The following is a 12,307-nucleotide window of genomic DNA, read 5'->3' on the forward strand; positions in this document are numbered from 1 at the left end:
TACCATAGCAGAGAGCGAAGGTCCCTCTTCAAATGTGTTCAAAACAAACAGAACGTGCTTTAGCACAATGTGAGAGTCTAACAAAACAAGGATACAGAGTGGATATCCATTTATATTCTCTGATTACAATTTTTAAACTCAGTGCTATTAAGCTTATATTTGTTAGCCTTTTATACTTTCAAGATTGTCTTTCTCTTTCTCCTGAGGCACTAAGAAGCTGGAACTTAATTCTACCTTATAACATATTGCATAATTATTGAGAACACTGTTTTGTACTTGTCTTAAATTACTATTCCCTTCTCTATCCCACCCCAGCATCCAACAAAGTCCTGAGCACATATCATGTCCAGTAAATGCATGAATTGAGCTTTAAGAGATGACTTCCTTGCCTCCTTTCTTCGACCTTAGTAAGAGATTTCATTCTTGATCAAAGCCCATCTCTCCACCAATGGTTTCATCTCCATCTTCTCCTCATATCCTCCAGGATCTTAGTCCTTCTTCCTCATACATTCTCAGTCTCTTCCATTTCTACAAGCTCCTTCTCCTCACCCTATACATATTTCAAGTTTCTCTCTTCTAAGAAAAATAAAATCCTTCCTTGACCTTGTAGTTAGTAACTGCCATATCTCCTTCTCAATTAAAATTCTTGAAAGAGTCATCTGTTTATCCTTCCTTTCTTCAGGAGTAGATGTGTACAACATGTACCCCAAAACTCTTCTGGCTTCTGTTACCCAGTTCCAAAGCCACATCCATATTCCTAGGTAATTTAATATAGCAGCAATCCATTTCTTCAGACCAATTTTCTGTCTTAGTCTGTTCAGGTTGCTACAACAAAATACCTTAGATTGGGAGCTTATAAACAACAGAAATATTTTTCTGACAGTTATGGAAGCTAGAAAGTCCCAGATCAAGGCACCACCCCACTCAGTGCCTGGTAAGAGCCCATTTCCTGATCCTGATGGTACATTCTCAAATGGTGAAAGGACAATGCAGATCTCTGGGGCCTCTTTCATAAGGGCACTAATCCCATTCTTGAGGGCTCTGCCTCCATGACCTAATTACTTCCCAAAGGCCTCACTTTCTAATATCATCGCATTGGTAATTAGGTTTCTTTCTCTCTTTTTTTGGTAATTAGGTTTCGACATATGAATTTTGGGGGTATACAAACATTCAGACCATAGCAAAAGGGAAATATCCTCTCTGATCAGATAGCTGTGTTCCAAAAATGGTAGAATAAACATCTACTTTTCAGTTTGGAGGTTTTGTTAGTTAGTTTAATTATTTGTCTTCCTGGTGCTAAGCTCCAGATATGGGCATGGTCAGCAAAAGTGTGCATGTGCAGCAGACCAGGTAATTAAAGTCTCAAGTCTTTGGCCAGAGGACCAGAACAAGGAAGGTCAGGACCTGAAAAGTAATATACCAAGGTGATCACAGAGAGAGAATAACTCATGCAAAAGACCCCATAGAGTTGTTTATGAACTCTGGAGCTTACCCCTAAGCCTATATTTATGAATCAGACACTAAACAACATATCAAAGGCTACAAGAAGAGAACTATGGATAGGTCACCTCCCTAATGTCAGACTGGCCTCCTATAGGACAGATCTAAACAACACTGCAAAAGCTTTATATATGGAACTGACAAGAAACAGACATGACAACAGAAAATAGGTCAGTCATGACTTGTGCCTAAAACGAACCAGGTGGATTATCTACTAAACTAAAAATATCAAGATTTATACGTAATATAATATATATGATTTATATCATAATATAATATTCAAAATAGTTTAGGATATAATTCATATTTACTCCATATTCAAAAATATAGGAAAATATCAATTTCCATAGGAAAATATAATTAAAATATGCCAAAACCAAAGTAGTACAGATGTTGGAATTATCAAAGACTTCAAAGCAGGTATTATAAAAATGCTAAAAGAAGTAAAGCCACATATTTTTGAAATGAACAGATGGTATAAACTATCAGCAAAGAAATATAAGATTCAGATTAAAATTTTAGAACTACAGCATACAATAACTCATTATATATATATATCAATTTGAATGAACTCAAAAGTAAAATAAAGATGACACAAGATATCACTGAATTTGAAAATAGATCAAAATAAACTATCCAAATTGAACAACACCAAAAAATTTTAAATAAATTAATAGAGCCTCGGAGACTTGTGAGAAAATAACAAAAGGTCTAATATTTATGTCAATGGAATATGTAAAGAAGAGAATAAAGAGTATGAAGCAGAAAAAAATTAGAGTAAATAATGCCTGAAACTCTCGAAATTTAGTGAAAAATATAAACTTACATATTTAAAAATATCAGAGAACACTAAATAGAATAAATCCATCCACAGAAATCAAAATCAAGAGACATAATCAAACTGCTGAAGACTAAAGACAAGAAAAGAAAATTGAAAGCAGGAAGAGATAAACAATGCACTAGCTATGATTCAAATAATTGTGAATTTCTCATCAGAAACCATGGAGGCCTGAAGGAAACAGAACAGGTTTAAAGTGTTGAAAGAAAAGAACCATCAACCTAGAATTTTGTATTTAGTGAAAATAACTTCAGAAATAAAGACAAATGAAATAAAGACATTCTCTGCAGGAAAAAAATAAAATAAGAGAATTCACACAAGCAGATGTGGTCTAAAAGAATTGCTGAAGGAAGTTCTTCAGAGAGAAGGGAAATGATGTGAGCAGGAAACCTTGAATGTAGGGAATGAAAGAAGAACAGAAATGGTAAATATCTGGTTAAATCTCCTCGAGTTCTTTATCTTCAAGCTCTTTAAAATACATTTGATGGTTGAAAACAAAATTGTTACCTTTTTACTGATGGGATTTTTAATGTATGGATATATAGTACACAAGACAACTACAAATTAAGGAGAGATGGTAAAGGACCTATATACTGGTAAGGTTTCTACATCTCACTTGAAGTGGTAAGATATTAATTCTAAGTAAAGTGTCAGAGTTAAGTGATTTCATTTTAATTCCTAGAGCATCCATTTAAAATGTTAGATTAAGGGACATAATCAAAAACATGCTAGGTTAACAAAACTGGAATGTTGAGAGGGTTCGAATGGGTAAAAAGAAGGCAGAAAAGAGAAACAGGAATAAAAAATAGTTAACAAGCAAATCAAATAATAAAATGATTGATGGAAACTCAAATATAAGTATAAATTCTCTAAAAACGCCAATACAGAAAATTTCAGAATAAAACCAAAACCAAAAAATAAAAGTCCAAAATATATGTCTTTTTACAAGAAACTCACTTCAAATATAATGACACAATCTCCTGAAAACGAAAAACAAATACACTACACCAAACTTTTCATCAGAAATATCCCAGAATTTAAATATGAAAATGAGACAGTTCACAGAGCAAAAGAGAAGTGAAAAAACTCTGAGAAGACTGTAAGAGAATTAGATATCCACATCCATGATACTGAGAGGTGACCGCATGCTGGCAGTCCTCACAGCCCTCACTCGCTCTCAGCGCCTCCTCTGCCTGGGCTCCCACTTTGGTGGCACTTCAGGAGCCCTTCAGCCCACCGCTGCACTGTGGGAGCCCCTTTCTGGGCTGGCCAAGGTGGGAGCCGGCTCCCTCAGCTTGCAGGGAGTGTGGAGGTAGAGGCACCAGCGGGAACCGGGGCTGCGAGCGGCACTTGCGGGCCAGCTGGAGTTCCGGGTGGGCGTGGGCTTGGCGAGCCCCTCACTCAGAGCAGCCAGTGGGCCCTGCCAGCCCCGGGCAATGAGGGGCTTAGCACCGTGGCCAGTGGCTGCGGAGGGTGTACTGGGTCCCCCAGCAGTGCCAGCCCACCGGCGCTGCGCTCGATTTCTCACAGGGCCTTAGCTGCCTTCCCACAGGGCAGGGCTCGGGACCTGCAGCTGCCATGCCTGAGCCTCCCACCCCCTCCATGGGCCCCTGTGCGCCCGAGCCTCCCCAACGAGCGCCACCCCTTGCTCCACAGCGCCCAGTCCCATCGACCACCCAAGGGCTGAGGAGTGCAAGTGCACAGCGCGGGACTGGCAGGCAGCTCCACCTGCAGCCCCGGTGTGGGATCCACTGGGTGAAGCCAGCTGGGCTCCTGAATCTGGTGGAGATGTGGAAAACCTTTATTTCTAGCTCAGGGATTGTAAATACACCAATCAGCACCCTGTGTCTAGCTCAGGGTCTGCGAATGCACCAATTGACACTCTGTATCTAGCTAGTCTGGTGGGGCCTTAGAAAACCTTTATGTCTAGCTCAGGGATTGTAAATACACCAATCGGCACCCTGTGTCTAGCTCGAGGTTTGTGGATGCACCAATCGACACTCTGTGTCTGGCTGCTCTGGTGGGGCCTTGGAGAACCTTTGTGTGGATACTCTGTATCTAACTGATCTGATGGGGACGTGGAGAACTTTTATGTCTAGCTCAGGGATGGTAAACGCACCAATCAGCACCCTGTCAAAACAGACCACTCGGCTCTACCAATCAGCAGGACATGGGTGGGGCCAGATAAGAGAATAAAAGCGGGCTGCCCGAGCCAGCAGTGGCAACCCGCTCGGGTCCCCTTCCACACTGTGGAAGCTTTGTTCTTTCGCTCTTTGCAATAAATCTTGCTACTGCTCACTCTTTGGGTCCACACTGCTTTTATGAGCTGTAACACTCACCGCGAAGGTCTGCAGCTTCACTCCTGAAGCCAGCAAGATCACGAGCCCACTGGGAGGAACGAACAACTCCAGACGTGCCGCCTTAAGAGCCGTAACACTCACTGCGAAGGTCTGCAGCTTCACTCCTGAGCCAGCGAGACCAAGAACCCACCAGAAGGAAGCAACTCCAAACACATCCGAACATCAGAAGGAACAAACTCCGGACACGCCGCCTTTAGAACTGTAACACTCACCGCGAGGGTCCGCGGCTTCATTCTTGAAGTCAGTGAGACCAAGAACCCACCAATTCTGGACACAATACCTCTCCCCAATTCTGCCCAGCACTAAGCATGTGGAAAATTTCCCCCAAATTCACTATTTCTACACTGGAAAAAGTGAGATCACGGTGAAAACTAGTTTCCCCACCATTGTAGGTTCCCTGGCAGGAGACCTGCCCCTGCCTTAACCCATGTGAAGCACTGCAAATGTATGAAGGGAGGTATAACCCTGAAGACAGGCAGAAACAAAGCAGGGAGGTGGAACTACCATCCCCTGTCCTGGAAACTGCTCTGTAACTTGTCCAAAGAAGACACCAAATCAGAATGACTGTTCAGCATCACCATGCTGCAGGGGGTTCTTCTAATAGGTCCCTTGGGCATGAACCCCTAACCAACCTTCCCATACCACACTGCTGGAACATCCCTTTTAGGATCACCCCCATTGGCTTAAGGCACCATCTAGAGCCAAAAAGGAGGCAGCAACCTAGCAGTAAAGAAACTCTATACAAATATATCTAATACAAACCAAAACAAACCAGACAGAGAAGACTGGAATAAATAATCCTTCAATGCAAAGACATAGACATCTACAAGAAAGAACAGCAAACAGGGAACCAAACCAAGATCTCCCCAAATAGACAAATCAGGAAACCAGGAATTGACCCTAATGAGACAGCAATATTTGAGCTCTCCGGCCAAGAATTTGAGATGGTAGTTTTAAGGAAACTCAGTGATCTCCAAGCTACCACAGAAAAGCAATTCACAAATTTATTGAAGAAACTTAACAAAGAGGTTGAAATAATAATTTTAAGAAATCAAACACAAATCTTGGAACTGAGAAATACATTTTCTTAACTGAAAAATTCATTAGAGGCTCTCGACAATAGAATGGATGAAACAGAGGAAAGACATCAGTGAGGTTGAAGACAGGCTATTTCAAAATACACAGTCAGAGGAGAAAAATGAAGAAAAAAGGCATTGAAGATCACCTATAAGATAGAAAATTACCTCAAAAGACCAAATCTAAGAATTATTAATGCTCGAGAGAGAGAGAGATGACTAACAAGGGGCAGAAAGTTTATTCAAAGAAGAAACAACAAAAAATGGCCTACAACATGAGAAAGATATAAATTTATTGAGGTAGAGAAAGGTCAGAGAACACCAAGCAGATTTGACCCGAGTAAGACTACCCCAGAGTCAGCTGTAGTGGCTGATGCCTGTAATCCCAGCATCTTGGAAGGCCAAGATGGGAGGATTGCTTGAGGCCAGGAGATCAAGACCAGCCTGGGCAACATAGTGAGACCCAAGCTCTACAAAAAATTAAAAAAATAAAAATAGCTGGCCATGGTGGTATACACCTGTAGTCCCAGTTACTCAGAAGGCTGAGGCAGGAGGATTGCTTGAGCCCAGGAGGTTGAAGTTCCAGTGAGCCAGGATCATGCCACTGCACTACAGCCTGCGTGACAGAGCAAAACCTGGTCAGAGAAAAAAAAAAAAACAAACTACCTCTCAAAGGTCAAGGACAAAGAACAAAGAGAGAGAATAGAAGCTAACAATGAATAAAGACACTCCAATTTATCTGTTAACAGACTTCACTCAATGGAAACCATACAGGCCCAGAGGAAGCAGAAGGACATTTTCAAAGTGCTGAAAGAAAACAAAAATCTACTGCCATCCAAGAACATAGCAGCCAGCAAAGTTATCTTTCTAATATGAAGGAGAAATAAAGTCTTTCTCAGACAAAGGCTGAGCAAATTTACCACTACCAGACCTGTCTTACAAGAAATGCTAAAGGGAGTTATTCAAATCTGAAAGAAAAAAAGAAACAGTAATATGCAACAAAAAAAGCCATCATCAATGAAAACAAACATTTGAAGATATAAAATGGACTGGTAAAATTACACATAAAAACCCACAATAATAATGTAATTATGGTATAGAGTCTACCCATAACTCTAGTATGAAACCCAAAAGACAAATCTATCAAAAACCATAATAGCTATAGCAACTTGTTAAGAGATAGGTAATATAAAAATATGTAAATTAAGACAACTAAAAGTTAAAATGTAGCAGAGATAAAGTTAAAATGTAAGGAGCTTTTTGTTGTTTTTGCTTTGTTTCTATTCACTTATTTATGATCAAAGATAAGTTGTCATCTCTTTAAAATAACTTGTTATAAGATGTTTTTCATAAGCCTCATGGTAACTACAATACGAAAACTGATAATAGATTCACTAAAAATAAAAAGCGGCCGGGCACGGTGGCTCATGCCTGTAATTCAAGCACTTTGGGAGGCCAAGGTAGGCGGATCACAAGGTCAGGAGTTTGAGACCAGGCTCATGAACATGGTGAAACCTCATCTCTACTAAAAATACAAAAATTGGCTGGGCATGGTGGCATGTGCCTGTAATCCCAGCTACTTGGGGGGCTGAGGCAGGAGAATCACTTGAACCCGGGAGGCGGAGGTTGCAGTGAACCAAGATCGTGCCACTGCACTCCAGCCTGAGTGACAGAGCAAGACTCCGTCTCAAAAAAATAAATAAAAATAAATAAATAAATAAAAGCAACAAATTGAAACATACTACCAGAGAAAATCCCTTAATCACAAAGAAAGGCAATAAGAAAGAAAGAAAAAGAAAGAAAAAAAGAAAGAAAGAAAGAAAGAAAGAAAGAAGTTACAAAACAACCAGAAAACAAACAACAAATTGGCAGTAGTAAGTCTTACTTATCAATAAGAACACTGAATGTAAATTGGTTCAATTAAAAGGCACAGAGTGGCTGAATAGATAAAGAATCAAGATGCAACTATATACTGCCAATAAGAAACCCATTTCCCTTATAGACTGAAAGTAAAGGGGTTGAAAAAGATATTCCATGCAGCTAGAAACCAAAAAAGAACAGGAGTAGCTATACTTATTTCAGATAAAATAGACTACAAATCGGCCAGGCCCCATGGCTCACGCCTGTAATCCTAGCACTTTGGGAGGCTGAGGCAGCTGGATCACAAGGTCAGGAGTTCAAGACCAGCATGGCCAAGATGGTGAAACCTCGTCTCTACTAAAAATATTAAAAAAAATTAGCTGGGCATGGTGGCGGGCACCTGTAATCCCAGCTACTCAAGAGACTGAGGCAGAGAATTGCTTGAACCCAGAAGGTGGGGGTTTCAGTGAGCCGAGACTGCGCCACTGCACTCCAGCCTGGGCGACAGAGCGAGATTCCACCTTAAAAAAAAAAAAAGACTACAAATCAAAGACTATAAAAAGAGATAAAGAAAGTAATTATATAATGATAAAGGGGCCAAGTCAACAAATGGATATAAAAATTATAAATATCTATGTACCCAACAATAGAGATCCCAAGCATATAGACCAAACATCGATAGATTAGAAGGGAGAGATTGCAGTACAGTACTAGTAAGGAACATTAACACTCCACTCTCAGTATGGACAGATTATCCAGACAAAAAAAAAAAAAAAAAAACAGTTAAACTACACACTACACCTAGTAGGTCTAACTGACATTTATAGAACATTTCACCCAACTGTTGCAGAATACAAATTCCTTTCATTAGAACATGAACATTCTCCAGATTAGACCATATCTTAGACTACAAAACAAGTCTCAAAGAATTCAGAGAAGTAGAAATCACATCAAGTATCACTTGTGACCACAATGAAATAAAACTAGAAATCAATAACAAAGTGAATCTCAGAAGCTTCACAAACACATGGAAATTCAACAACATGCTCTTGAACATATTGAGTCAATAAAAAAATTAAGAAGGAAATTTTAAAATTTCTTAAAATAAATTAATATGGAAATACAACATAGTAAAATCTATGGAATACAGCATAAGCAGTACTAAGAGGAACGTTTATAGCAATACATACCTATATCAAAAACGTAGAAAGATTTCAGATAACCTGATGGTGCACCTCAAGGAAACAGAAAAGAATAAACCAAATCCAAAATTAGTAGAAGGAAAGAAATAAGAATGATCAAAGCAGAAATAAATTGAGAGTAAAAAAGTACAGAAGATCAATAAAATGAAAAATTGTTTTTTAAAAGATAAACAAAATCAACAAACTAAAAACTAGACTAAGAAAAGCAAGAGACCCAAATCAACAAACTAAAATCAACAAACTAAATCAACAAATTAAAAAACAAACTAAAAGCTAGACTAAGAAAAAGACCCAAATAAGTAACATCGGAAATGAAAAAGGAGACAAAACAACTGAGCTCTCATAAATATAATGAATCATCAGAAACTATTATGAATAATCATATACCAACAAGTTGGAAAAGCTAGAATAAATGAATGAATTCTCAGATACATATAACCTATCAAGATTGAACCAGGAATAAAAAACTTCACTAAACCAATAATGAGTAATGAGATTGAAGCTGTGGTAAAAAGTCTCCCATCAAAGAAAAGCCCAGGACCTGATGGCTTCACTGCTACATTCTACCAAACATTTAAAGAACTAATACCAATACTATTCTGACTCTTCAAGCAAATTGAAGAGGGTATACATCTCAACTCAACCTGTGAGTCCAGCACCACCCTGATACCAAAATAAGGACACAGTGAAAAAATAAAAATACTGGCCAATATCACTGATTAACATAGGCAAAAATCCTCAACAAAATACTAGCGAACAGAATTCAGTATCACATTAAAAAAATCATATACCATGATCAAGTGAAATTTATCCCAGGGATTCAAGAATGGTTCAACATATACAAATCAAAAAATGTAATACATCATATTAATAGAACTAAGAACAAAAACTAATTATTTCAATAGATGCAAAAAATGTATTTGGTAAAATTCAACATCCTTTATAAAAATTCTCATCAAACTTGATATAGAAGGAACATAACTCAAAATAATAAAGACCATATATGTCAAATCCACAGCTAACATCATACTGAATAGGGAAAAATAAAGGCCTTTCCCCTAAGATCAGAAAGAAGACAAGGATACTCACTTTCACAACTTTTATTCAATATAGCACTGGAAGTCCTGGCCAGAGTAATTGGAAAGAGAAAGGAATGAAGGGTATGTAAGTTGAAAAGGAAAAAGTCAAATTAGCCTTGTTCACAGAAGACATAATCCTATGTTTAGAAATACCTAAAGAACCCACACTGAAACTGCTAGAACTGATAAATGAATTCAGTAAAGTTACAGGACACAAAATCAACCTTAAAAAATCGGTAAAACTTATATATGCCAAAAGCAAACAATCTGAAAAAAATAAAGTAAGCAATCTTATTTACAATAGCTACAAAGAATTAAAATACCTAGGTATCAATTTAACCAAAAAAGTGAATGATAAATACAAGAAAAGCTATAAAACATTGATGGAATAAATTGTAAAGCACATAAAAACATGGAAAAATATTCCATGCTCATGGATTAAAATAATTAATATGGTTAAAATATCACTACTACCCAAGGCAATTTACAGATTCAATGCAACCCCTATCAAAACACCAATTACATTATTCACAGAAATGGAAAAAATAATCCTAAAATTTATATGGAACCATAAAAGGCCCAGAATACTTGAAGCAATCCCAAAAAAGAACAAAGCTGGATGCACCACACTACCTGACTTCAAAATTTATTGCAAAGCTGTAGTAACCAAATCAGCATGGTAGTGGCATAAAAACAGACACATAGACAAATGGAACAGAATAGACAACCCAGATATAAATCTATGCACTTACAGCCAATTCATCTTGGACAAAGCTACCAAGAACATACAATGGGGAAAGGACAGTCTCTAACATAAATGATACTAGAAAAACTGGATAGCTATATGAAGAAGAATAAAGCTAGACCCCTATCTCTCACCATACACAAAAGCTGATCAAAATGGATTGAAGACTTAAATCTAAAACCTCAGACTATGAAACTATTAGAAGAAAACATTGGAAAAATACTCCAGGACATTGGTCTAGGCAAAGATTTTTTGTAAGACCTCAAAAGCACAGATAACCAAAGTAAGAATAGATAAATGAGATTACATCAAGCTAAAAAGCTCCTGCACAGCAAAGGAAACAATCGACAAGTGAAGAGACAACCCACAGAATGGGAGAAAATATTTGCAGACTATCTATCCAACAAAGGATTAACAACTAGATTACATAAGAAGCTCAAACAACTCAATAAGAAAAAAAATCTAATAAACTGATTTTAAAATGGGCAAAAGATATGAATAGACATTTCCCAAAAGAAGACATACAAATGTCAAACAAGTATATAAAAAGATGCTCAACATCACTAATCATCAGAGAAATGCATAGCAAAACTACAATGAAATATCAACTTATCCCAGTTAAAATGGATTTATCAAAAAGCCAATAATGAATGCTGGCAAGGAAGTGGGGAAGGAGGAACCCTTGTACATTGTCAGTGAAAATGTAAATTAGTACAGCCATTATGGAGAACAGTATGAAGATTCCTCAAAAAATGAAAAACAGAACTGTCATATGATCCAGTAATTCTACTACTGTATATATAGCCAAAAGAAAAGAAACCAATATATTAGAAAGACATCTGCACTCCCATGGTTACTGCAGCACTATTCTAAATAGCTAAAATACAGAATCAACCTAAGTGCCATCAATGGACAAAAGGATCAAATGTTGTACATATACACCAAGAAGTATTATTCAGCCATAAAAAAAATTGCATGTTCTCAGTCATATGTGGAAGCTAAGAGTGAATCTCATGAAGATAGAGAATAAATTGGTGGTTACAGAGGCCAGGAAAGGTAAGGGGGAGGGAAGAATGAAGAGAAGTTGATGAATGGTGTATTAGTCCATCCTCATGCTGCTAACAAAGACATACCTGAGACTGGGTAATCTATAAAAGAAAGAAGTTTAATTGACTCACAGTTCAGCTTGGCTGGGGAGGCTGCAGGAAAATTCCAATCATGGTGGAAGGGTAAGCAAACACATCTTTCTTCACATGGTGGCAGGACAGAGAGGAACTGAGCAAAAGGGGTAAAAGTTCATTATAAAGGCATCAGATATCATGACAACTCACTATCATAAGAAGAGCATGAGGGTAATTGTCTCTATGATTCAATTACCTCCCACTGGGTCCCTCCCATGACCCATGTGGATTATGAGAACTACAATTCAAGATGAGACTTGGGTGGGGACATAGCCAAACCATATCATTCTGCCCCTGGCCCCTCTTAAATCTCATGATTTCACATTTGAAAACACAATCATGCCCTTCCAACAGTCCCCCAAAGTCTTAACTCATTCTAGCATTAACTCAAAAGTCCAAGTCCAAAGTCTCATCTGAGACAAATCCCTTCCACCTATGAGCCTGTAAAATCAAAAGCAAGTTAGTT

This window comes from Nomascus leucogenys, chromosome 15 (genome assembly GCF_006542625.1).
Source record: "Nomascus leucogenys isolate Asia chromosome 15, Asia_NLE_v1, whole genome shotgun sequence".
Lineage (NCBI taxonomy): Eukaryota > Metazoa > Chordata > Mammalia > Primates > Hylobatidae > Nomascus > Nomascus leucogenys.